General features: G+C 41.6%; 1 protein-coding gene across 1 annotated transcript in view; it reads left to right on the top strand.

The window, feature by feature from the left end:
• LOC126299744 (uncharacterized) overlaps window positions 1-24956 on the top strand; it is a 93409-nt gene that overhangs the window by 4106 nt on the left and 64347 nt on the right. The gene's annotated exons all lie outside the window — the stretch shown is intronic.

The following is a 24956-nucleotide window of genomic DNA, read 5'->3' on the forward strand; positions in this document are numbered from 1 at the left end:
TCAAACAGGAAACGTTCTCCTCTCTTAGATTAACACATTCCAGCTGCGAGGCGGGTCGTGGAAAGCACTCCCAAGGAAGTTCGAGAAAAATTGTCTGTATTTTGGGTGATGGACAACGACATAATGACGGTCATTGAGGTATGTCCAAAAATAGAGTACAGAGTCTACAGTTTGTCCAAATAGGTAGTGAATGGCATGTCCGCGAATCCAATTCACAGCAAATCCAATTCACAGCATTGGTCTTTGTCCGAGGAAAATATTTACGATCCGGAAATAATAATGAAAGGGGAGTAATCCGATCCGGAATGTCCCGCGTTAGAAAAGCGACAATAAGACGAATCAAGTGCCAAACCTCCGCCGCCGGTCCGCAAACAAACCGATGTTCATCATTGTCTGGGACTCCACACGTGGAACAGAGAGGTGATTGGGCGAGGTGGATACGATGAAGGAGAGATTGATTGATTTGCTTACCATTGACAGTTAGGTACCAGACAGATTGAACATTCGTGTCAAGGTAACGGGCGAAAACCGCGCACCATACATGACGCTAGTCTACCTGGGGGAACTTTTGTTGAATCGGGTTAGGTGGACGACCTAATTGGAGGACATTGTATACTGCCTTTGTCTTGAGTAAAAGCTGTCTTGGTAAGGTGAGGCGTAGATAACTGAGTTCAAGAAAGAAGTATCGTATATAATGGAACTGGACCGGAACGTCCGAGATCATCACTAGGGCTGACAGTGAAACCGGCGTATATGCCGTCAGGAGGAGACCAGTGAGGCTCGTTGGGTATCGTGTCCATACCGTCATCTGGGAGCTCTATCCGGCACGTGAAACAGACCTATCCCACCACGTTCACGGGGAAGAGTAAGGGTTGCATAGTTAACTTTCAACAACAGCCCAGAGCTGACGAAAGATGCCATCGCTGCCAACATGCGACGTGCCACAGTAAGCGGGAAAGGTAGAACTTGTGCTACATGGGGAACTCGGGATGTGATATATATATTGACACATCGAGCTCGTTGGAGAATATCTAGGGATCGAAGGCGATGGTCCATAAGACCTGCTCTGATCATTAAAAGGAGGCGTCTGCAGTTGATGACGGCTGAACGCCGGAGATCAGATGAAAAGTCTATTCCCAAACAGCGAATGGTATCAACGGTGGTGAGAGGTGTAACACACTCCACAGGGAGTCCCGTGCCACTGAACATAACTTGTGACTTACGTACGTTTAAAGAGCTACCCAACGACTCACCATAAGTCGCTAACCACGTCAAAACAGCTCGAACCTCGTCGGCATTACGTAAACAGATGACTACATCGTCAGCATAGGCCGTGAAACAGAATCGGTATCGATCTATGGACAACCCTACCAAACGTTGTCTGAGCCCACATAGCAAGGATTCCAAGGAAAAGGCGTACAAAATCGCTGATAGAGGGCAACCTTGACGTACGGATCGACCTATTTTTATCGGAGGAGTGAGTCTGCCATTGTACATAATCCTGTAAGAGGCACCCCGCAGAAGGCGCATCACTACCGTGATAACGGCGACTGGGAAACCCATATGGTGGAGAACGGCTGTAAGGAACGAATGGTCAGCCCTATCAAAAGCTTGACTAAAGTCCAAAGACGCAAGTGCCCCAGAGAGGCGTTGTGCCTGGGTAACGGCGATCATATCCCTGTAGCGGCATAAAGCAGTGCGGATATTATTATCCCCTCCCAAAGATGCTTGGTCTGGCGACACAACATATCGGGCAACGGTTTTAAGTCGTGCCGCCAAAAGGCAAGTCAAGATTTTCATATCACTGTTAAGGAGGGTGAGGGGCCGATAATCACTGATATTGTTGCCACCATGCGGTTTATGTACAGGAATAATAATTCCTTCCATGAAAGAGTCCGGCACAGGTACTTCCGGAGACATCAGTTCCCGACGTATGGAGGTGAAGGTGGACTCTAACAAATCACGGAAGGTGCGATAAAATTCGAAGGGAAGACCGTCGGGTCCTGGGGAGCGATTGATGGTTCCTGCTCGGATCGCATCGCATCATCAGTCACCTCTGACACCAAGTCAATCGCCGCATCTCCTGGGAGACCACCGAAGTTGAGCTGTGAGACTTCCTCGATCAACTCTGGGGAATGTGGAATTGCGGCGTAGAGCTGCTGGTAGTGGGCGTGAAGCACATTCCCTATTGCAGATTGGGTTACGTAGCGACGTCCATTTTAGTCTGTTAGGATGGGAATAAGTTTTTGGCGACGATGTTGGCGTTCTTGGATGATATGGTACATAGATGGATGTTCATGAGGCATGCGATCAGCAGTACGAGATCGTACTATCGCTCCTACCAAATGCCTTCGCATGAGATTGGAGATTTGGGCCTTAGCATGGTTTATCCTTGTATGGCGCCCAGGGGAGGCTGGCATCGTGGAGCATTCTCGTAGGATCCTGTAGTAAAAGTCCATAGTGCTCTTCCTCGAGGCGACAACATCTTTGCCATATAGGATCAAAGTTTTTCGAAGAGCAGGTTTTGCACACTGGATCCACCAGGATATGGTAGACGGATACGTGGGATGGCGTCTATTACATGTGATCCAAGTGTCTTCTATTAGAAGTCTACAGTCAGGTGAATTAAGAAGTGCCGTGTACAGTTTCCATAAACCACGTCCGTGCCATACTGCCTGTCTTGTGAGAACAACGTCACAGAAGTAAGCCTCGTGATCTGAGAAAGCAACAGGCCAGATTTCAGCCTGTCGTGTGTGTTGAATTAGGGATCGCGAGATGTAGATGCGATCCAGTCGGCTAGAGGAGTGCGCAGTGTAGTACGTAAAGCCCAAACGATCACCGTGAACATGTCTCCACGTGTCGACAAATTGTAGCCGCGTCACGACTGTTTCAAGAGCTGCGCATGGTGAGTGATGTGGCAATTGATCCTGAGGTCGCTGGGTGCAGTTGAAGTCTCCACCCATGACCCAGTCATCGTGTGGTCCCATAAAAAGGGGTGTAACTTCATCTGCGAAGAAGGCACCAAAGAGAGTAAGGGCCATACCTCTGCCGTTGGGGAAGTATAGGACATCTTCGGCAGGAAGACCTTCTCGTAAGATGATGGCAACACCACTACCGGTGTCCGAAGCGGGTGAAAGATGCGTCGTGAAGCCATGTGGTGGTGAAAAATCGGCGACATGCACTTCCTGAAAAAGCGCAATATCAATGTCCGCATCATAAATCATATCGCGGAGCAGCGCCAGTTTGTGGGGCGCACGAATGGTCGCGAGGTTAATCGTTGCGACACGATAATGCTGGTGTTGGAGTCCCACAGGCACAGGTGGGGCTGCTTCTTTAGGAGCAAGAGGTCGTCAATCTTGCCGGTCTGCTGAAGAGGTTGTTATTGTGGAGAGTTTGCGGGCGCGGGCGCAACCGATGGGGGCGCCCCATCATCAGCACCGTCCACCCCAGTCCCTTCGATCTCCACGTTGTCTGCCCAGGAGACTGATACTGCGGTAGGGTACCGACTGTTTACATCATCCATGTGGAGAGGAGACGTAGTTTTCGGCTCAGCATATAGACTTTCTTCAACGTCGACTTGTGGGGGCGACAGCGCCAGTAAGGAGAGGTGATCGTTGCCAGTGGTCGCCTGTGGCGGGTCGTTCACATCAGACTTTTGGACATCATAGAGCGGTTTGTCGTCCATCTTCGGTTCTGCATCTCTGGCATCCATCCGTAGAATGGATTCACCAGAGGGTGTACGGTTACATTTCTTTCTCTTTCGTGTCGACCCTTGTTTTCGAACAGGTCGTTCCGAGTCTGATTGCGGGTGGCCTTCGTCTGACTCCGGACCAGTCTGAAGGAAAGCAGAAGTAGGTACCACTCCCGGATCAACGTCCATCTCAGCAGCATTTTCAGTCACAGTGCTGCGATGATGTGGAAGGTCAGGATCTGGCGTCTGTGGCACCTGAGAAGGAATCTCAGTAGCGGTTGCATCTGCCTGATCAGACGACGTCAACAGAGCAGGAAGACCCTGTGTAGAGGTGCTACCTTCCTGGGCAACCTTGGCATAAGTCACAGGGATCTGAGTGATCACCGCTGGGGACGCTTCCTCGCCGACCGGCGTTTGGATCAGGCGGCGTCGCATGCAGGCAGATCTGACGTGGCCTTCTTGTCCACAACCCGCAAATGTTCAGGGTTGGCCGTCATACATGACAATGGCTCGCACACCGCCAATTGTCAGGTATGATGGTATATGGTTTTTCAGTTCAATTTTTACCTGACTCACACCATTAAGGACATGGTAGGTCGTGAAGGTTTGCCATTTTTCCTCTACGTAACCGATGACGTTACCGTATGGTTGTAACGCAGAGACAACTACGTCCTTCGGCACTTCAAATGGTAGTTCAAACACCCTAATCGTGCGTTGACCGTACTCTGCGAGTTCAAGTGTTACTGCTCCGACGTGACCATCAGAGTATTTGAACTTAAGTCCATTGGTATGGCGGCGAATAACATCTTCACACACCTCGGTGTTTGTCATTTTAATATGAACGATACTACGCGTGATCGAAAAATGGATTCCGATAACGTGGTTAGGATCTAAACGAACTTCTTCACGTAGGAACGTTTCAACTTCATGTGCACGAGGTCGCGCATGTTCAGCTGGGACGGAAACTTTAAGGGTCGCACGGCGGTAAGCGCTCGACATGTTGTTCACGGTGGACGGACACAAGCCTTAAAGCTACGACGCGGAAGTAAACAAACCTGCAGCGGAGCACAGGTCCGGCGCGCGGGGCCGTCCGCACGCTGCCACGGCTGAGAACCGACTGTTATGTTTCCAGAATGTTCTGGAAACATCCCCCAGGCTGTGGCTAAGCCATGTCTCCACAGTATCCTTTCTTTCAGGAGTGCTAGTTCTGCAAGGTTCGTAGAAGAGCTTCTGTAAAGTTTGGAAGGTAGGAGACGGATACTGGCAGAAGTAAAGCTGTGAGTACCGGATGTGAGTCGTGCTTCGGTAGCTCAGTTGGTAGAGCACTTGCCCGCGAAAGTCAAAGGTCCCGAGTTCGAGTCTCGGTCGGTCACACAGTTTTAATCTGCCAGGAAGTTTCATTATTACTTTACTTTGTTTCTAAATCTACATCGTAATAACATCTGCTGTCCTGAGTCCATGTCCGAGGCATCTGATTGTAAATTTAGGATGATAAGTTCAAGACTTCCGTCCATCTTCGCGTCCCTGTCACTGTTATTTCTGGAACTTTTCAGTGGCCACACTGAAGGTGATGCTGTGTATTGCTTCATGCACAAGTGTTTCAGTGTTTGTTATCTTGAATTTTTTTTTTTCCCCACGCAGCTTGTCACCTGTCCGCAAATTAAATATATCGGATTATACTGTCGGCGATACATGGGTAAACGCAAAAATGTGTAGCCTCATTCACCTGAAATAAAAGTCCAATTTAATGAACTAAGAGCTGCAGGAGTTCAATATTTTTATTTTTCAGCCAGAGCACAATATCCCCTATCCTGGTGCTCGTACTTCGTCTTTTCTCTGTAACAGCTGAATGACAGCAGGCATGGTAGTTACAATGACAGACTTCGAAGCAAGGTATGGTAAGAATCGTTCAAGTGATAGCGTTTATTTAAGAATGGTAGTTACTAATTTTTTGCTTACACCTAAATACATGTTTAATCTCACGCACTAAATCAGAAGAAGAGCCAGTATGCAGAATGAGTATCCAAGAACCTTTTCCTACAGGAAATTTAAAACCTCTAGTACCATCACTCATTTTCCAGCAGGTATTCATGGAATGATTCTGACTCACCAAAGTGTCATCATTGTAACACACAGCAGCTCTACCTCCTGCTCTTGCATCTTTATAAGGGCCATGGTTTGTGCCGTTTCTATGGCACTTCTTTCAATGAAAACGTCTCTTAATATATTTGAAACCAATGTCTTTTAAAATTCTTTGCATTGACGAATCGCTACCTTTGAAGCCAACTTTCTCAGCCATAATTGTAACACGTTTGTGTGACGTCGGGTGTTTCCTTCTTATATACATTTCAAACACGGGGCGCTTTAAAATACCGTTGTCAAAACAATCTACTTGTATTACAAGTATCTTGCGATTTCGATGCTTTCTAGGGGACACGAAAACAAATGTTTCTGACGTTTCTACGGCTACGACACTTTGGTTTACTATTCTCTGCACAGTTTCTTACCGACACGTGCTTCTGTAGTTCGTTCTTGAGTCTTCAAAATGTCAAAAATAATGCTCTCACGTTCAGATTCACATTTGAAAAAGTTTAAATGCGGGACATAAACCTCCAAAAGTACTTGTGCAGCATTTACATCTACATCTACCAGATTACTCTGCAATCCACAATTAAGTGCCTGGCAGAGGTTTCATCGAACCACCTTCAAACTCTTTCTCTACCGTTCTATTCTCGAATGGCTTGCGAGAAACGCAAACACTTTAATCTTTCTGTGCGCTCTCTAATTCTTCTTCTTTTATTGTAATGGTCATTCCATCGTAGGTAAGTGGGCGCCAACAAAGTATTTTCACATTGAGAAGAAAGTTGGCGACTGAAATTTCATGAGATCCTGCCCCAACGAAAAATGCTTTTATTTTTATGATTGCCACCCCAATTCGCGTATCTTATCTATGGTAGTCTCTGCTCATTTCGCGATAACACAAAACGAGCTGCTCGTCTTTAAACTCCTTGATCAATCCTATCGGCTGAGGATCCCACAAAGATCCCATACCGAACAGTAGAACTTAAGAAGAGGGCGGAAAAGCGTGGTGTAAGCAGTCTCTTTAGACTTGTTGCATTTCCTTAGTGTTCTGCCAATAAATCGCGGTCTTTGGTTTGCTTTCCACACAACATTATCCATGTGATCGTTGCAATTCAAGTTATTCATAATTGTAACCCGTAAGTATTTAGATGAATTTACAGCCTTAAGATTTGTGTGTTTTGTCCTGTAAACTGAAATTTACCATATTCTTTGTAGTACTCATGTGAATGGCTTACGACTTTTCATTAGAGCCAATTGCTATTTTTCTCACCATACAGATATCTTCCATAAATCGTTTTGTAATTTGTTTTACTCATCTGATTACTTCATGAGACTGTAAATCACAGCATCATCTGCAAACAGATAAGTAACAACAGAAGGCTTACAACATATTCTTGCAAACGCTTCTGTTTTACTCGGTGATTTTCCTTAGATTACTATATACTGTGAGCTTTGTGCAGGAAATGACGAACCCAGTGCACAACTAAGACGATACTACATAACAATGCAATTTAATTAAAGTTTCTTGTAAGGAACTTCACTGTCTTTGCCGTCATCTGATATTCATTTGGAAATCACACTAAAACGTTTACAGATACGCGTTCACCGCTATACTGCTACAAGAAAGTAACATAGAAATCTGAATGAGTGAGTCGGTTGCTCTGTGAATGAAACTGCATTGTCGCGAAATACGGCAACAGCGCAGCATGCGGGTAACGTCGTCCAGGGGCGGCAACAATTTGATTTTTAATAATAAGGCAAGCGTTACAATTAGAAACTGCGTGTTTCTCTTGAGGCAGTGCAACTGACGGCACACAAACACCCGGTGTTTATTCATCTATTGTTCGACAATGAGAGCAACGAACTTAACACATAATTTTAAACCTTTCTCAACGGCATCCTCCACAAAAAGATGAAAGAAAAACATTGTAGCTTACTATATTTTCGTTTTTCATCAGTAAAATTTCAGTATCAAGAAAGACGTATAAATTTATTACTTCTTTACTACTAATGCTATTCGCAACTCACTTTGTAGACAATATGTATGCATATCACTCAATGTACCTGCAAAATACACCATTGCACGATTTATTAGTTCAGCAGGTATGACTTCATAAATACATAGTTGCGTGAAAAACTTGTTTCGTAATGAGACTACTTAGCGACTTCCAACAAACTTGAAGCCTTATTTTAAATCTTTTTTTTTTTAAACCTTTTCTCGTTTACATGCTTGACGTCAAATACTTATCTCGCTAAATCATTTGTAAAGTAGTCAGATACTTGAATCTGTTCTTTGTATGGTTGTTCATACTTTAGAGTATCGGGGTTTATTGGTATATTAGTACTGTATTAGTGTATCGCCTCTCCACTTGAGACATATGGCTATAAAGTATTTTTTGATAGTATGTAGCTACGATTTCTTTACTTTTAATTTCGTTGTAGTTCATACTGGACCTGTAGCGCTTTTCTCCAGTACTCGATTAGTTTTCTTTTTGATAAATATTAAAAATAAACGATTTATTGCAGCAAAATAGCCATTATAGTTATACATTAGATTACAATCATTTGAGAGTGAATTACAAGGTTGTATTGAGTGTCTGCATAATTCTTAGTAGTAGATTACATTCAGTGCAGGTATTAAAACAGATTATCATTTGAACCATTTATTGCATAGTCTCTAATTGATCTGGTCACCTTGTTGCATACAGGGTGATTCAAAAAGAATACCACAACTTTAAAAATGTGTATTTAATGAAAGAAACATAATATAATCTTCTGTTATACATCATTACAAAGAGTATTTAAAAAGGTTTTTTTTTCACTCAAAAACAAGTTCAGGGATGTTCAATATGGCCCCCTCCAGACACTCGAGCAATATCAACCCGATACTCCAACTCGTTCCACACTCTCTGTAGCATATCAGGCGTAACAGTTTGGATAGCTGCTGTTATTTCTCGTTTCAAATCATCAATGGTGGCCGGGAGAGGTGGCCAAAACACCATATCCTTAACATATCCTGTTTTACATTTGAGCAAGGATAAAATCACAGAAATCGATTCTTTTAATCTTATCAGCTGCAGACAGTGCTTGAACCAATTTCAGACAATAAGGTTTCATAACTAACCTTTTTCGTAGGACTCTCCATACAGTTGATTGTGGAATTTGCAGCTCTTGGCTAGCTCTGCGAGTCGATTTTCCTGGGCTGCGAACAAATGCTTGCTGGATGCGTGCTACATTTTCATCTCTCGTTCTCGGCCGTCCAGAACTTTTCCCTTTGCACAAACACCCATTCTCTGTAAACTGTTTATACCAACGTTTAATACACCACCTATCAGGAGGTTTAACACCATACTACTTCGTTCGAAATGCACGCTGAACAACTGTCGTCGATTCACTTCTGCTGTACTCAGTAACACAAAAAGCTTTCTTTTGAGTGGTCGCCATCTTAGCATCAACTGACGCTGACGCCTAGTCAACAGCGCCTCAAGCGAACAAATGTACAACTAAATGAAACTTTATAGCTCCCTTAATTCGCTGACAGATAGTGCTTAGCTCTGCCTTTTGTCGTTGCAGAGTTTTAAATTCCTAAAGTTGTGGTATTCTTTTTGAATCACCCTGTATATGGTATCTCTCACAAGACTGTCCACATAGTATACACTTGCAACGGCTTGACGGTTCGTGGTATGTTGTATTTGCACAAATTTCATGAAGGAATCCGTGTACTGCGTGTGTTGTAAGTACGTGTCTCATCTCAAAATTTGCTGCTGTCCAAGTGCCGTCGATCATGGCCCCGGATCCATAGAATTCCGTTGGTACCTCCTCTTTTTTCTTTAGTAGTGATCTTAGTAGGTTCTTCGATGCTGATGTGTTGGGAAGTAAGAACGTTGTCCATAGATCCTCTATGAGGAAAGATTCTCGGGCGAGAAGGTAGACTAATCTTGATCTTGTGGTTTTTGCTACCCCTAATGCTCTTTTGATATAGGTTGCTTTTATTCTTTCCAATGTTTCTAAGTTCTTTTCATTTAGGTGTATCCATATGATTTCAACCCATAAGCCAGTATCGGTATTATTTTTGATTTGAAGAGTGCCTTAGCTGTGTCTAGATTTAGTGTTCTGATGGAACTTATTTAGTGATGGCTTGTGTCGCTTTCTCTGTTGTGTGTTTAGTGAAGCACTTTGCGGAATGCTCGAGTGTTATCCCCAGATATTTGTAATCTTTTGTGATAGATATTTGCTTTCCTTGTAGTGTAATTCTTGCCGTTTTTGGTCTGAATACCATCATTACCGTCTTGTCGGTGTTGATTGCGAACTTGTGTTTTGTGCACCATTTTTCCACGTCTTCTATAGTCTCCTGTTGTTTCTTTAAGTTTTTGAGCCTATCACAATGTCGTGCGCGTAGGCATATGCTTCGACATCTTTGTCTTGAGCGACTTCCATAATGTCCTTTGCTGACAGAATGAACAGGAGCGGGCTTAATGGGTCTCCTTGGAGTGCTCCGTTTGTTTGCCTTATTCGTTCAGACAGGTCGAGGTTGTCCGAGATCCTTATCTCGTTCTATTCATTTATGGAGTTTATGATCCTCGTCCAGACGCTGTCTCTTCTCAGGGTTTCGTCGAGCATCCTTTTTACTAAAGATCGATCGAGGAGATCGAAGGCATTTGTGAAGTCTATGAATACAGCACAATATTTTTGCTTCTTATTGATGGTTTCCCATATGTTTTTTAAAAAGCAGCTCCACTGCTGTGATAGTGGATCTTTTTTACCTGAACCCGAATTGAGATTATGGGAGGTGGTCTTCCAAAGTGTGTCTTATTCTCCCTGTGAATACAGATAAGACTGACGTTCTAGATGTAAGATCCTACGCATAATTCAGTTTGAAACTCTGCTTTGTGACATAACTGTGTGATTGGTACCTACCAACTGAAAGCTCTTGTCAGATGTTCAAATTGGTGTCAACAATCAAAATCTTGCAGTATTGATTTGTATTCGCGGCTGGAAAGTTGTGTTAATGTTCGTGCGCTCGGAAAAATGGCAGAACACTGTCGCATTGCGTATTAAAGTTACGTGTAATGTGCATTATATTTATTTGGAATTTTATTTCTGTTTTACTTTTTATTTATTTTATTTATATTTGTTGTACTGGTCTTATATCTACAACTCGAAAACAAGGTAGTTTATTATATTATGCTGTAAAACTAAAGTTCTGGTTTCAAAACATTACGGAAAGAGTACCACTGCTCAGAATGACAAAAAAATTTGAACAGCTCATTATTGACGCATGGCGGAATGTCATAGACCAAGGCGCCTTAATGTAAATGCGGTCGGCTACAGATGGCACATGGATGGAAATACGGCGGCTACGGTTTGATTTGCGCATTACACCATACGAACTGTTCAGAGTACATGATTGCTGTTCGGCAGTCAACGGTTGGAAATAAGTCTATCCACCACGGCAGGGTCGTACCACACTGGATGGGAAAAAAACCTGGTTTCAATTGCCCTGTGAGCAAAAACGCATAAAAAGCACAATAACATGGGTTTTTAATTGTGTTGGGGCCAAAAACCGCATAAAAGGCCAAATGGCATCGGTTTCCAACTGCCGTGAGACTGATGCAAGACATGTTCAGAATACTATGCACAGTGTTTGGCCACAAGTTGAAATCGAGTAACAGCGTGTTCCACAACAGATCGGAGTGTCTCGGGTGTCACCTCCAGAATGCGTCGTGCAATGCCTGCCTTCAATTCAGCTACGTTGGTGGTTGGAAACTGAACAGAACGTCTTTCAGATAATCCCACAGCCAGAAGTCACACTGATTAAGATCGGGTGATCCAGACGGCCAGGCTGTAGGGAAATGACGGGCTGATAATTGTAGCATTTCCGAAATGCCTCTGCAGTAACCGCCTAACCGGCTCTGCAATGTCCGGAGGAGCGCCACCTTTCATAAAAAATATCCTATCCACACATCTACATTGTTGAAGCGTTGGAATGATGTTGGGGCGCAAAAAACTCATAACGTTGACCAATAACGGTACAGGTAAAAGGACTCGCAGGACTCATCTCCTCGGGTTTTTTTCCCCACTCCTCCATTAGACATCGGGCTGTACTAGGGTTTGCTGTACATCATTTACCTGTTGCACAGCATATTTTTATTGCATTTTTTTTTTTCATGCACTTCAGTGCACAGTTCACTTGGATATTAAATGTCCTTTATTCATTTTGATATTGTTACAATGGCAATGTTTATCTACATCTGCATCTACGACTACATCCATACTCCGCAAGCCACCTCACGGTGTGTGGCGGAGTGTACTTTGAGTACCTCTATCGATTCTCCCTTCTATTCCAGTCCTGTGCGGTTCGTGGAAAGAAAGACTGTCGGTATGCATCTATGTGGACTCTAATCTCTCTGATTTTATCCTCATGGTCTCTTCGCAAGATATATGTAGAAGGGAGCAATATACTGCTTGACTCCTTGGTGGCCGTGGGGGTGGCCGAGCCGTTCTAGGCGCTACAGTCTGGAACTGCACGACCGCTACGGTTGCAGGTTCGAATCCTGCCTTGGGCATGGATGTGTGTGATGTCCTTAGGTTAGTTAGGTTTAAGTAGTTCTAAGTTCTAGGGGGCTGATGACCTCAGAAGTTAAGTCCCATAGTGCTCAGAGACATTTGAACCATTTTTCACTTCTCAATGAAGTTATGTTCTTGAAACTTAAACAAAAGCCCGTACTGAGCTACTGAGCGTCTCTCTTGCAGTCTTCCACTGGAGTTTATCTATCATTTTCATAACGCTTTCGCAATTACTAAATGATCCTGTAACGAGGAGCGCTTCTCTGCGTTGGATCTTCTCTATCTCTTCTATCAACCCTATCTGGTACGGATCCCACACTGGTGTGCAATATTCAAGCAGTGGGTGAACAAGTGTACTGTAACCTACTTCCTTTGTTTTCGGATTGCATTTCCTTAGGATTCTTCCAATGAATCTCAGTCTGGCATCTGCTTTACCGACGATAAACTTTAATGATCACTCCATTTTAAATCACTCGTAATGCCTACTCCCAGATAATTTATGGAATTAACTGCTTCCAGTTGCTGACCTACTATATTGTAGCTAAATGATAAAGGATCTTTCTTTCTATGTATTCGCAGCTCATTACACTTGTCTACATTGAGATTCAATTGCCATTCCCTGCACCATGCGTCAATTCGTTGCAGATCCCCCTGCATTTCAGTACAATTTTCCACTGTTACAACCTCGATATACTACAGCATCATCCGCAAAAAGCCTCAGTGAACTTCCGATGTTATCCATAAGGTCATTTGTGTATATCGTGAATAGCAACGGTCCTACGACACTCTCCTGCGGCACACCTGAAATCACTCTTACTTCGGAAGACTTCTTTCCATTGAGAATGGCAAGTTGCATTCTGCTATCTAGGAACTCTTCAATCCAATCACACAAATGGTCTGATAGTCCATATGCTCTTACTTACTGTGGGGAACTGTATCGAACGCCTTGTAGAAGTCAAGAAACACGGCATCTACCAGGGAACCCGTGTCTATGGCCCTCTAAGTCTTGTGGACGAATAGCGTGAGCTGGGTTTCATACGATCGTCTTTTTCGAAACCGAGTCTTCAGAAAAGTCATTATACTCGAACATAATATGTGTTCCTAAATTCTACAACTAATCGACGTTAGAGATATAGGTCTATAGTTCTGCACTTCTGTTCGACGTCCCTTCTTGAAAACGAGGATGACCTGTGTCGTTTTCCAATCCTTTGGAACGCTACGCTCTTCTAGAGACCTACGGTACACCGCTGCAAGAAGGGGGGCAATTTCATTTGCATACTCTGTTTAAAACCGAACTGGTATCCCATTAGGTCCAGCAGCCTTTCCTCTTTTGAGGGATTTTAAATGTTTATCTATCCCTCTGTCATCTATTTCGATATTCTGACATAGTATACATCTTATACAATTGCAATATTATAATGTTACATAATACTAAACCATATTAGACAGTAGTGTGGCGTGGAGGAAGAGCGATAGGAAGAGAGAAAGTGGAAGTAAACTTATGGCTTGTGGAGGGGAATGAGAATAGCAGAATGTGAATGTAATTAATAAGTAAAAGGTAGATGTCCATCTCCTGCCCCACCCCCTCCGCCACCCGTACCATGAACCATGGACCTTGCCATTGGTGGGTTGGTGGGAAGGCTGTACCACAGGTTCAATCACAATGGAGAGGTATTTGTTGAGAGGCAAGACAAACGTGTGGTTCCTGAAGAGGGGCAGCAGCCTTCACAGTAATTGCAAGGGCAACAGTCTGGATGACTGATTGATCCATTAACCAAAATGGCCTTGTTGTGCTGGTACTGCGAATGGCTGAAAGTGAGAGGAAACTACATCTGTAATTTTTACTGAGGGCATGCAGCTTTACTGTATGGTTAAATAATGATGGCATCCTTGTGGATAAAATATTCTGGATGTAAAATAGGCCCCAATTCAGATCTCTGAGCTGGTACTGCTCAGGATGATGTCATTATCGGGAGAAACGAAACTGGCGTACAATGGATTGGAGCGTGGAGTGTCAGATCTCTTAATCGGTCAGGTAGACTAGAAAATTTAAAAAGGGAAATGGATATTTAACGTTAGATACAGTGGGAATTAGTGAAGTTTGGTGGCAGGAGGAACAAGACTTCTGGTCAGGTGAAAACAGGGTTATAAATACAAAATCAGATAACGGTAATGCAGGATTAGGCTTAATAATGAATAAAAGATAGGTATGTCCATAAGCTACTATGCACAGCATAGTGGACGCATTTTTGTGGCCAAGATAGACACGAAGCCCACACCTACCACAGTAATACAAGTTTATATACAAACTAGCTCCGCAGATGATGAAGAGATTGATCAAATCTGTGATGCAATAAAAGAAATTATTCAAATAGGTAAGGGAGACAAAAATTTAATAATCATGGGGGACTGGAATTCGATTGTAGGAAAAGAAAGAGTAGGAAAAGTACTAGGTAAATATGAACTGGGGGTAAGCAATAAAAGAGGAAGCCAAATATGAACTGGGGGTAAGCAATAAAAGAGGAAGCCACCTGGTAGAATTTTGCACAGAGTGTAGTTTAATCATAACTAACACGTGGTTCAAGAATCATGAAAGAAGGTTGTATACGTGGAAGATACCTGGAGACACTGGAAGGTTTCAGATAGATTATATAATGGTAAGACAGAGATTTAGGAACCAGGTTTTAAATTGTAAGGCATTTCCAGGGGCAGATGAGGACTCTGGTCACAAGCTATTGGTTATGAACTGTAAGTTAAAACTGAAGATACTGCAAAAAGGTAGGAATTTAAGGAGATGGGTTCTGGATAAACTGAAAGAACATGAGGCTATGGAGAGATTCAGAGAGAGCATTAGGGAATGGTTGACAAGAATGGGGGAAAGAAATACAGTAAATGAAGAATGGGCAGCTTTGAGAGATGAAATAATGAAGGCAGCAGAGGATCAAGTAGGTAAAAAGATGAGGGCTAGTAGAAATCCTTGGGTAACAGAAGAAATATTGAATTTAATTGATGAAAGAAGAAACTAAAAAATGTCATAAATGAAGCAGGCGAAAAACAATACAGACGTCTCAAAAATGAGATTGACAGGAAGCGCAAAATGGTTAAACAGGGATGCCTAGAGGACAAATGTAATGATGTAGAAGCATATATCACTTGGGATAAGATAGATACTACCAACATGAAAGTTAAAGAGACCTTCAGAGAAAAGAGAACCACCTGTATGAATATCAAGACCTCAGTGGAAAACCAGTCCTAAGCAAAAAAGGGAAACCAGAAAGGTGGAAGGAGTATGTAGAGAGCCTATAAAAGGCCAATGTACTTGATTGCAATATTATGGAAATGAAAGAGAACGTAGATGAAGATTAAATGGGAGATATGATACTGCCAGAAGAATTTGACAGAGCACTGAAATACCTAAGTTGAAACAAGGCCTCAGGAGTAGACAAAATTCCATTAGATCTGCTGACAGCCTCAGAAGAACTAGCCATGACAAAGCTCTTCCATTTGGTGAGCAAGGTGTATGAGACAGGCGAAATACCTTCAGACTTCAAGAATAATATAATAATTCCAATCCCAAAGAAAGCAGGTGTTGACAGATGCGAAAATTACCGAATAATGAGATTAATAAGTTATGGTTGCAAAATACTATCACGAATTCTTTACACACAAATGGGAAACCTGGTACATGCTGACCTTGGAGAAGATCAGTTTGGACTCTGTAGAAATGTTGGAACATGTGAGGCAATACTGACCCTATGACTTATATTGTAAGATAGGTTAAGGAAAGGCAAACCTACATTTCTAGCATTTGCAAACTTAGAAAGAGCTAAGAGCTTTTGACAATGTTAGCTTGAATACTCTCCTTCAAATTCTGAAGGTGGTAGATATTAAATACAGGGAGTAAAAGACTATTTGCAACTTGTACAGAAACCAGATTGCAGTTATAAGAGACAGGATGAAAGGGAAGCAGTGGTTGAGAAGGGAGTGAGGCAGGGTTGTAGCCTATACCCAATGTTATTCAATCTGTTTATAGAGCATGAAGTAAAAAACAGAATGGGCAGTGTCTTGAAGGGAGAATATAAGATGGACATGAACAAAAGCAAAACAAGGATAATGGAATGTAGTCAAATTAAGACGGGTGATGCTGAGGGAATTAGATTAGGAAATGAGACACTTAAAGTAGTAAATGAGTTTTGCTATTTAGGGAGCAAAATAACTGATGGTGTTCAAAGTAGAGAAGATATAAAATGTAGACTGGCTATGGCAAGGAAAGTGTTTCTGAAGAAGAGAAATTTGTTAACATCGAGTATGGATTGAAGTGTCAGGAAGTCTTTCCTGAATGTATTTGTATGGAGTGTAGCCATGTATGGAAGTCAAACTTGGATGATAAACAGTGTAGACAAGAAGGGAATAGAAGCTTTTGAAATGTGGTGCTACCGAAGAATGCTAAAGATTAGATGGGTAGATCATGTAACTAATGAGGAGGTACTGAATAGAATTGGGCAGAAGAGTAATTTGGGCACAACTTGAGTAGAAGAAGGGATCAGTCAGTAGAACACATTCTGAGGCATTAAGGGGATCACTTAGTATTGGAGGGATGCTCGGAGGGTAAAAATAGTAGAGGGAGATCACGAGATGAATACGCTAAGCAGATTCAGAAGGATGTAGGTTGCCATAGTTATTCAGAGATGAAGACACTTGCATGGGATGGAATAGTATGGAGAGCTGCATCAATCCAGTCTCTGGACTGAAGACCACAACAAGAACAACAACAACAGCAGCAGCAACAACAACAACAAGGTACATGTGGATATTTAAGTATAGTGGTCACTTAATGGGCTTTTTGTTGCCATGAGTACATATAATGTTTGCACATAAGATATGAGTTTGTATTTCTGAAGTAATGACAGGTGATTGTGTGATACAGTTTGAAGAATCTTACTTACTGTTTACAGCTGGAATTACTTAGAGCTAGGGGGAGCTAGGGTGTGTGTGTGTGTGTGTGTGTGTGTGTGTGTGTGTGTGTGTCAATTATTCATACTTTTGTCTAGGTGAGGTGGGGATGTGGTATTGGTTGTGAGTGGTTCCACAGTGGGAGCACTGTCAGAAAGTTTTGACGGTGTTCTGGGCCATTGTGCTGTATGGGGAAATGTTTGGATCTCCTCAAGAAAGTATGGTACTATGATAAAAAATGCTGTCAAACTGCGCCACACAGTCACCTCTGCAAAATGAAGTGTTACCATATGATATACTGCAGATTTTCTGTTGCCCATATTCCACAATTCTGAATATTGACATGTCTTTGAACATGTAACTGGGCTTTGTCTGTCTGTAGCTATTCATTGTCCACTTCCATGAGAACAAGAAATTCCATAGTGAATGTTTGTCTTGTTGGCAGGTCAGCAGGAAGCAACTTCTGAACTTGGATTTTTTTTGTGGATAGCAATGCAGGATCACAGCATAATGCCTCAGAACATTTTTTAATTGTGACATTTCCGACCGTGAAAGTTTCCATTTTATGACACACCAAATTTTACAAGCCTTAAATAATAAAATATAGCCAACTGCAATTTTTGTGGTCTTTTTAAGGTGTTTTACTGCATAATTCATGTTACTCTCTTAGGAAAACGTAAGTTTTATGGAATTGCAAAACGATTTAGAAAATATATTTGAATTGTGCAAAAATTGACAGTTGACCCTAAATAACAAAGAGTGTGAGATAACCCACATGAGTTCTAAGGAATCTGTTAAACTTCACTTACATGATAAATCAGTCAAATCTAAAGGCTACAAATTCAACTAAATACCTAGTAATTACAATTACAAACAACTTAAAATGGAAGGAACACATAGAAAATGTTGTGGTGAAGGCTAACTAAAGACTGCGTTTTATTGGCAGGACACTTAGAAAATGTAACAGAGCTACTAAGGGGACTGCCTACACTACACTTGTCCGTCCTCTTTTAGAATACTGCTGTGCGGTGTGGGATCCTTACCAGATAGGATCGATGGAGTACATCGAAAAATTTCAAAGAAGGGCAGCACATTTTGTTTTATCGCGAAATATGGAAGAGAGTGTCACTGAAATGATACAGGATTTGGGCTGGACATCATTAAAAGAAAAGTGCCTTTCGTTGCAATGGAATCTTCTCACAAAATTCCAGTCACCAACTTTCACCTCCAAATGCGTAAACATTTTGTTGACACCAACCTGTATAGGGAAAAACAATCACCATAATAAAATAAGGTAAATCAGAGCTTGTATGGAAAGGATTGATCAGTGTTTTCCTTGCTCCTATTGTGATAGATTCTTTAATGACACAGTTCCAGAAGTTAGATGACTGTGTCAGAACATTGGTATGATCATAATCCATCCCATGTAATTCCGATAGGCAATGTTCTGTGACTACTGATGGATTAGGCTGCTGCAATCTTTGTGCTGTTGGTGTTCTCAGTGATGATTTTTGACAGTACACACCATCTGACATCTATACGCCTTGTCACATTGGCAGGGTACCTGATAGACTATGGATTTCATAGTCATACCAAGCAGTGCTCATGTTTTGAATCGAGTATTGTCTTCACTTGATGTTTGTGGAAAATTTTTCTCATCTTTCCAGATACTGTACTAAAAAGAGCAATAAATTCAATGGCTGAGTTTCCTCTTCCATTTCCACCAGTTTCCTCTTCTGTTTTCACCTTTTGTATAATGGGTATAGGATGTGGGCTCTCTGACTTTACCACTCTCTGTAGCAATTCTTCTGGGACAGTGTTCTTGAGTTCTTGATAGAGACTTTTATTATCAGAGAAGTTGTGAGCCCTGTGTACCGATTCCTCTGTGCTGGGTGTGGTAGTTGTCTACCTGTAGGTGTAGGTCTGACTGCATCCTCTTTCAGTACATGCTGTGGCCCAATGTGCCACCCACTCATCTTTTCACCAGATCAGAGGAAAATTCCATCTGCTTTCCATGGTAAAACTAATGTTCTAATGTAAAGAACAGAGTTATATGAAGAAGTAATTCAGCTTATGTTTTCCATGGGGTCATATGTCTACTTATGGGAAGAAACAGGTAGGCTTCCATCGGACTTCCTCCTCAGAATGCTCTATATACATGTTGGTGACATGTGATGAAATGTTTTCCAAGGGGTCATATGGGAAGAAACAGGTAGGCTTCCATTGGACTTCCTCCTCAGAATGCTCTATACACATGTTGGTGACATGTGATGAAAATGGACTTCCCATGGCTACTTCTTCCATCTGTTCATAGAAGCCACCATCAAAGTATGTTGATGTCAAGACATGCCTAAATAGGTCAGTCATCTCTATGTTAAATTTCCGGGCCTGAAATAAAGTGATGTTTACTGTATAATTTATTTTATTACTTGATTGAAAATATACATGGTCTACCTATTATACGAGGGCCTTTGAAAAGTCTGCGCAAAAGTAAAAACTACTTGTGTGTTTGGTGTAAACCTTTTTTATTCTTTGACATAGTCTCCTTTATGTGCCAACTAGCTCTGCAGATGACGAAGAAATTGATGAAATGCATGATGAGATAAAACAAATTATTCAGATAGTGAAGGGAGACAGAAATTTAATAGTCATGAGTGACTGGAATTCGTTAGTAGGAAAAGAGAGAGAAGGAGACATAGTAGGTGAATATGGTGGATTGGGGGTAAGAAATGAAAGAGGAAGCCGTCTGGTAGAATTTTGCACAGAGCATAACTTAATCATAACTAACACTTGGTTCAAGAATCATGAAAGAAGGTTGTATACATGGAAGAAGCCTGGAGATACTAGAAGGTATCAGATGGATTATATAATGGTAAGACAGAGATTTAGGAACCAGGTTTTAAATCATAAGACATTTCCAGGGGCAGATGAGGACTCTGACCACAATCTATTGGTTATAAACTGTAGATTAAAACTAAAGAAATTGCAAAAAAATGGGAATTTAAGGAGATGGAACCTGGATAAACTGACTAAACCAGAGGTTGTACAGAGTTTCAGGGAGAGCATAAGGGAACAATTGACAGTAATTGGGGAAAAATGCAATAGTAGAAGAATGGGTAGCTTTGAGGGATGAAGTAGTGAAGGCAGCAGTGGATCAAGTAGGTAAAAAGACGAGGGCTAGTAGAAATCCTTGGGTAACAGAAGAAATATTGAACTTAATTGATGAAAGGAGAAAATATAAAAATGCATTAAATTAAGCAGGCAAAAAGGAATACAAACGTCTCAAAAATGAGATTGACAGGAAGCGTAAAATGGCTAAGCAGGGATGGCTAGAGGACAAATGTAAGGAAGTACAGGGTGTCTACGACCCGGGACAACCAGGAAATCCAGGAAAAACCTGGGAATTTTTTCATCCGGGAGAAAACCGGGAAAAACCCGGGAATCTTTTTGAGTTCCGGAAATTTTTATTGTTTTAGTTTTCAGAAAGTTTTGTGATTTTGACTGGTAAGAACCAATGATCTTAACAAAAAATTTACTGTATCCCGCTTCTGCAGAATAATACTGCAGCAACAAAACATGAACGAGAGAAAAAAACGAAAATAAAACTTAAGTCGCAAAGAAAATGCGCCATATACAACAACAAAACACAGTGCTCATACTAGCGTCTGCCAACAGCAAAGTGTGTCGAAGGCTTTAGGAAGACTATGCAGTGCTTCTTAACAACAAATTGCCTCCAATGAGTGTGACATGACAGTTTTTTACATTAGATTCGTTTTAAATGCAAGATCTTTTAATGTTTCACACGTACGAACATGTAGGCTTTCTGCGTCATCGTAGCTGCACAAGTGCAGTGACGCCTGTTATCTGGCGCTCTCTGCCAACTGCTAAAACGTACCTTTCTAATAGGTCACGGAAAAATATTGCAAATATAGTTTTGAAAAGTGTTACTTTCAAAGTAAATTTCCTTTTATGCAAGATAAACTATGTGAGAGAGTGTACGAGGAATTTCTTAACTCACAGAGCGTTTCACTCTCATTTAAAAATCAATTCTTTGGGGACGACCATGTGAAAAATTTCGAGCCAAGATGATCTGACATTTTTGTCATTATTAAAAAATTTTACTGGCACATTTATGTGATGTATGACACGCAAAAAAGATCAACAATATATGTGGAAGCTTAGCTTCTCTTGCAGCTTATTAATCTTAGAGACCAATATTATATGTGATAGCTTTTCTTTTCTTGTAGCAACAATTGTATATTAATTTAAGACATTAATTTTTCTTATTTGTGTGTTCGTGCTACTTACGAGTGATCTTGCTATTGGCTGACTACATCACGTGTCAAATGCTGTCATCAGCTGGCGAGATCAGGTGACATGAGCTGTGACTGGCTTACAAAATCACGGTGCAGTCTCGATTTTAATGCTTCTGATAATAACATGCGGTGTTTGGTGGAATTCAAATTTATACCTTTGTAACACGGAAATATGCAGTGTATATGTTGCTGCACATCACTTTCCAAAACGTGTTTTTTCCCCTGAGTTTCATTTTCTAAAGTCCGGGAAATTCTGCACTGGTGTATAAAACCATAAAAGGATTGATAAGTGCCGAGAAAAAGTATACTGTCACTTAACACGGAAAAAGTGTATTTTCACCCGGGAGAAAGTGTATTGTCAACCGGGAAAAATCTGTGAATTATTTTTCCTTCTCCATGTAGACACCCTGAAGTAGAGGCTTATCTCACTAGGGGTAAGATAGATCATGCCTACAGGAAAGTAAAAGAGACCTTCAGAGAAAGATAACCACCTGTATGAGTATCAAGAGCTCAGATAGAAAACCAGTCCTAAGCAAAGAAGGGTAAGCAGAAAGGTGGAAGGAGTATGTAGAGGGTCTATATAAGGGCGATGTACTTGAGGACAATATTATGGAAATGGAAGAGATTGTAGATGCAGATGAAATGGGAGATATGATACTGCTTGAAGAGTTTGACAGAGCACTGAAAGACCTGAGTCGAAACAAGGCCCTGGGAGTAGACAACATACCATTAGAACTACCGACAGCCTAGGAAGAGCCACCCATGACAAAACTCTACCATTTGGTTAGCAAGATGTATGGGACAGGCAAAATAACCTCAGACTTCAAAAAGAATATAATAATTTCAATCCCAAAGAAAGCAGATGTTGACAGATGTGAAAATTACCGAACTATCAGTTTAATAAGTCACAGCCGCAAAATACTAACACGAATTCTTTACAGACATATGGGAAAACTGGTACATGCTGACCTCGGAGAAGGTCAGTTTGGACTCCATAGAAATATTGGAACATGTGAGGCAATACTGACCTTATGAGTTATCTTAGAAAGTAGATTAAGGAAAGGCAAACCTATGTTTCTAGCATTTGTAGACCTAGAGAAAGCTTTTGACAATGTTGACTGGAATACTCTCTTTCAAATTCTGAAGGTGGCAGGGGTAAAATACAGGCAGCAAAAGACTGTTTACAATTTGTACTGAAACCAGATGGCAGTTATAAGTTTCGAGCGGCATGAAAGGGAAGCAGTGGTTGGGAAGGGAGTGAGACAGGGTAGCCTCTCCCCGATGTTATTCAATTTGTATATTGAGCAAGCGGTGAAGGAAACAAAAGAAAAATTCAGAATAGGTATTAAAATCCATAGACAAGAAATAAAAACTTTCAGGTTTGCCGATGACATTGTAATTCTGCCAGAGATAGCAAAGGTCCTGGAAGAGCAGTTGAATGGAATGGACAGTGTCTTAAAAGGAAGATATAAGATGAACACCAAAAAAAGCAAAACGAAGATAATGGAAGGTAGTCAAATTAAGGCTGGTGATGCTGAGGGAATTAAATTAGGAAATGAGACACTTAAAGTAGTAAAGGAGTTTTGCTATTTGGGGAGCAAAATAACTGATGATGGTCGAAGTAGAGAGGATATAAAATGTAGACTGGCAATGGCAAGGAAAGCATTTCTGAAGAAGAGAAATATGTTAACATTGAGTATTGATTGAAGTGTCAGGAAGTCTTTCCTGAATGTATTTGTATGGAGTGTAGCCATGTGTGGAAGTCAAACTTGGATGATAAACAGTGTAGACAAGAAGGGAATAGAAGCTTTTGAAATGTGGTGCTATCGAAGAATGCTGAAGATTAGATGGGTAGATCGCATAACTAATGAGGGGGTGTTGAATAGGATTGGGGAGAGGAGGAGTTTGTGGCACAACTTGACTAGAAGAAGGGATCAGTTGGTAGGACATGTTCTGAGGCATCAAGGGATCACCAATTTAGTATTGGAGGGCAGTGTGGAGAGGAAAAATCGTAGAGGGAGACCAAGAGATGAATACACTAAGCAGATTCAGAAGGATGTAAGTTGCAGTAGGTACTGGGAGATGGAGAAGCTTACACAGGATAGAGTAGCATGGGGAGCTGCATCAAACCAGTCTCAGGACTTAAGACCAAAACACCAACAAAAACAGTCTCCTTTTAGACTTATACACTTCATCCAATGCTGTTCTAATTTGTTGATCCCTTCGGAATAATAGGAACTGTCTAAGTCCTCGAAATAGCTATTAGTTGCTGCAATCACCCCATCGTTTTAACAAAATCTTTGTCCCACCAGCCATTTCTTCAAATTGTGAAACAAATAGTAGTCCGAGGGAGCCAAGTCTGGAGAATAGGGGGGATGTGAAATTAGTTGTAATCCTGTTTCCATTAATTTTGCGACAACAATTGCTGGAGTGTGTGCTGGTGCATTTTCATGATGTAAAAGGACTTTTATGCGGTCCAATCACCGGCAGTTTTCTTGTAGCTCGGTTTTCAGACGTTCCAATAATGATGAATAATATTCACCTGTAATAGTTTTATCCTTTTTCTAGATAGCTGATGAGAATTATCCCTTGCAAATCCCAAAGACAGTTGCTGTAACCTTTCCGGCCGAAGGAATGGTCTTTTTTGGTGCAGATTGTCCCTTGGTAACCCATTGTTTAGATTGTTGTTTGGTCTCAGGAGTATAGTAATGTATCCATGTTTCATCCACTGTGACAAAACGATTCTTAAAGTCCTGCAGATCCTTCCTGAACAGCTGCAAACCATCCTTACAACACTTCACACGATTCCGTTTTTGATCAAGCATGAGCAATTTCAGAACCCAACTTGGGTATAGCTTTCTCATGTCCAAATGTTTATGCAAAATATTATATACCCTTTCATTCAAGTTTCCCACAGCACTAGAAATCTCACGCACCTTAACTCTTCAGCCATCCATCACCATTTCAAGGATTTTATCAATGATTTCTGGAGTCGTAGCCTTTACAGGGCATCCAGAATGTTCAGCATAACTTGTGCCCATATGACCACTCCAAAAATTTTGAAACCACTTACAAGCTGTTCTAATTAAAGGTGCAGAGTCACCGTAATGTTTATCAAGCTTCTCTTTAGTCTCCTGAGGCTTTTTGCCTTTCATAAAGTAATGTTTAATCACCACATGAAACTCTTTTTCGTCCATTTTTTGACAATCACTCGACTTCCTTGATTCACACGAATGCCAAACACAAAGAAATAGACCAATATGGCTGAAACTTGGTGTGCATTCTTTCCAAAGATGCTACTAACTAAACATGACCTTGATACGCACTGGTGGTGCCATGTCTCGGAC

Source organism: Schistocerca gregaria, chromosome 1, assembly GCF_023897955.1.
Source record: "Schistocerca gregaria isolate iqSchGreg1 chromosome 1, iqSchGreg1.2, whole genome shotgun sequence".
Taxonomy (NCBI): Eukaryota; Metazoa; Arthropoda; class Insecta; order Orthoptera; family Acrididae; genus Schistocerca; species Schistocerca gregaria.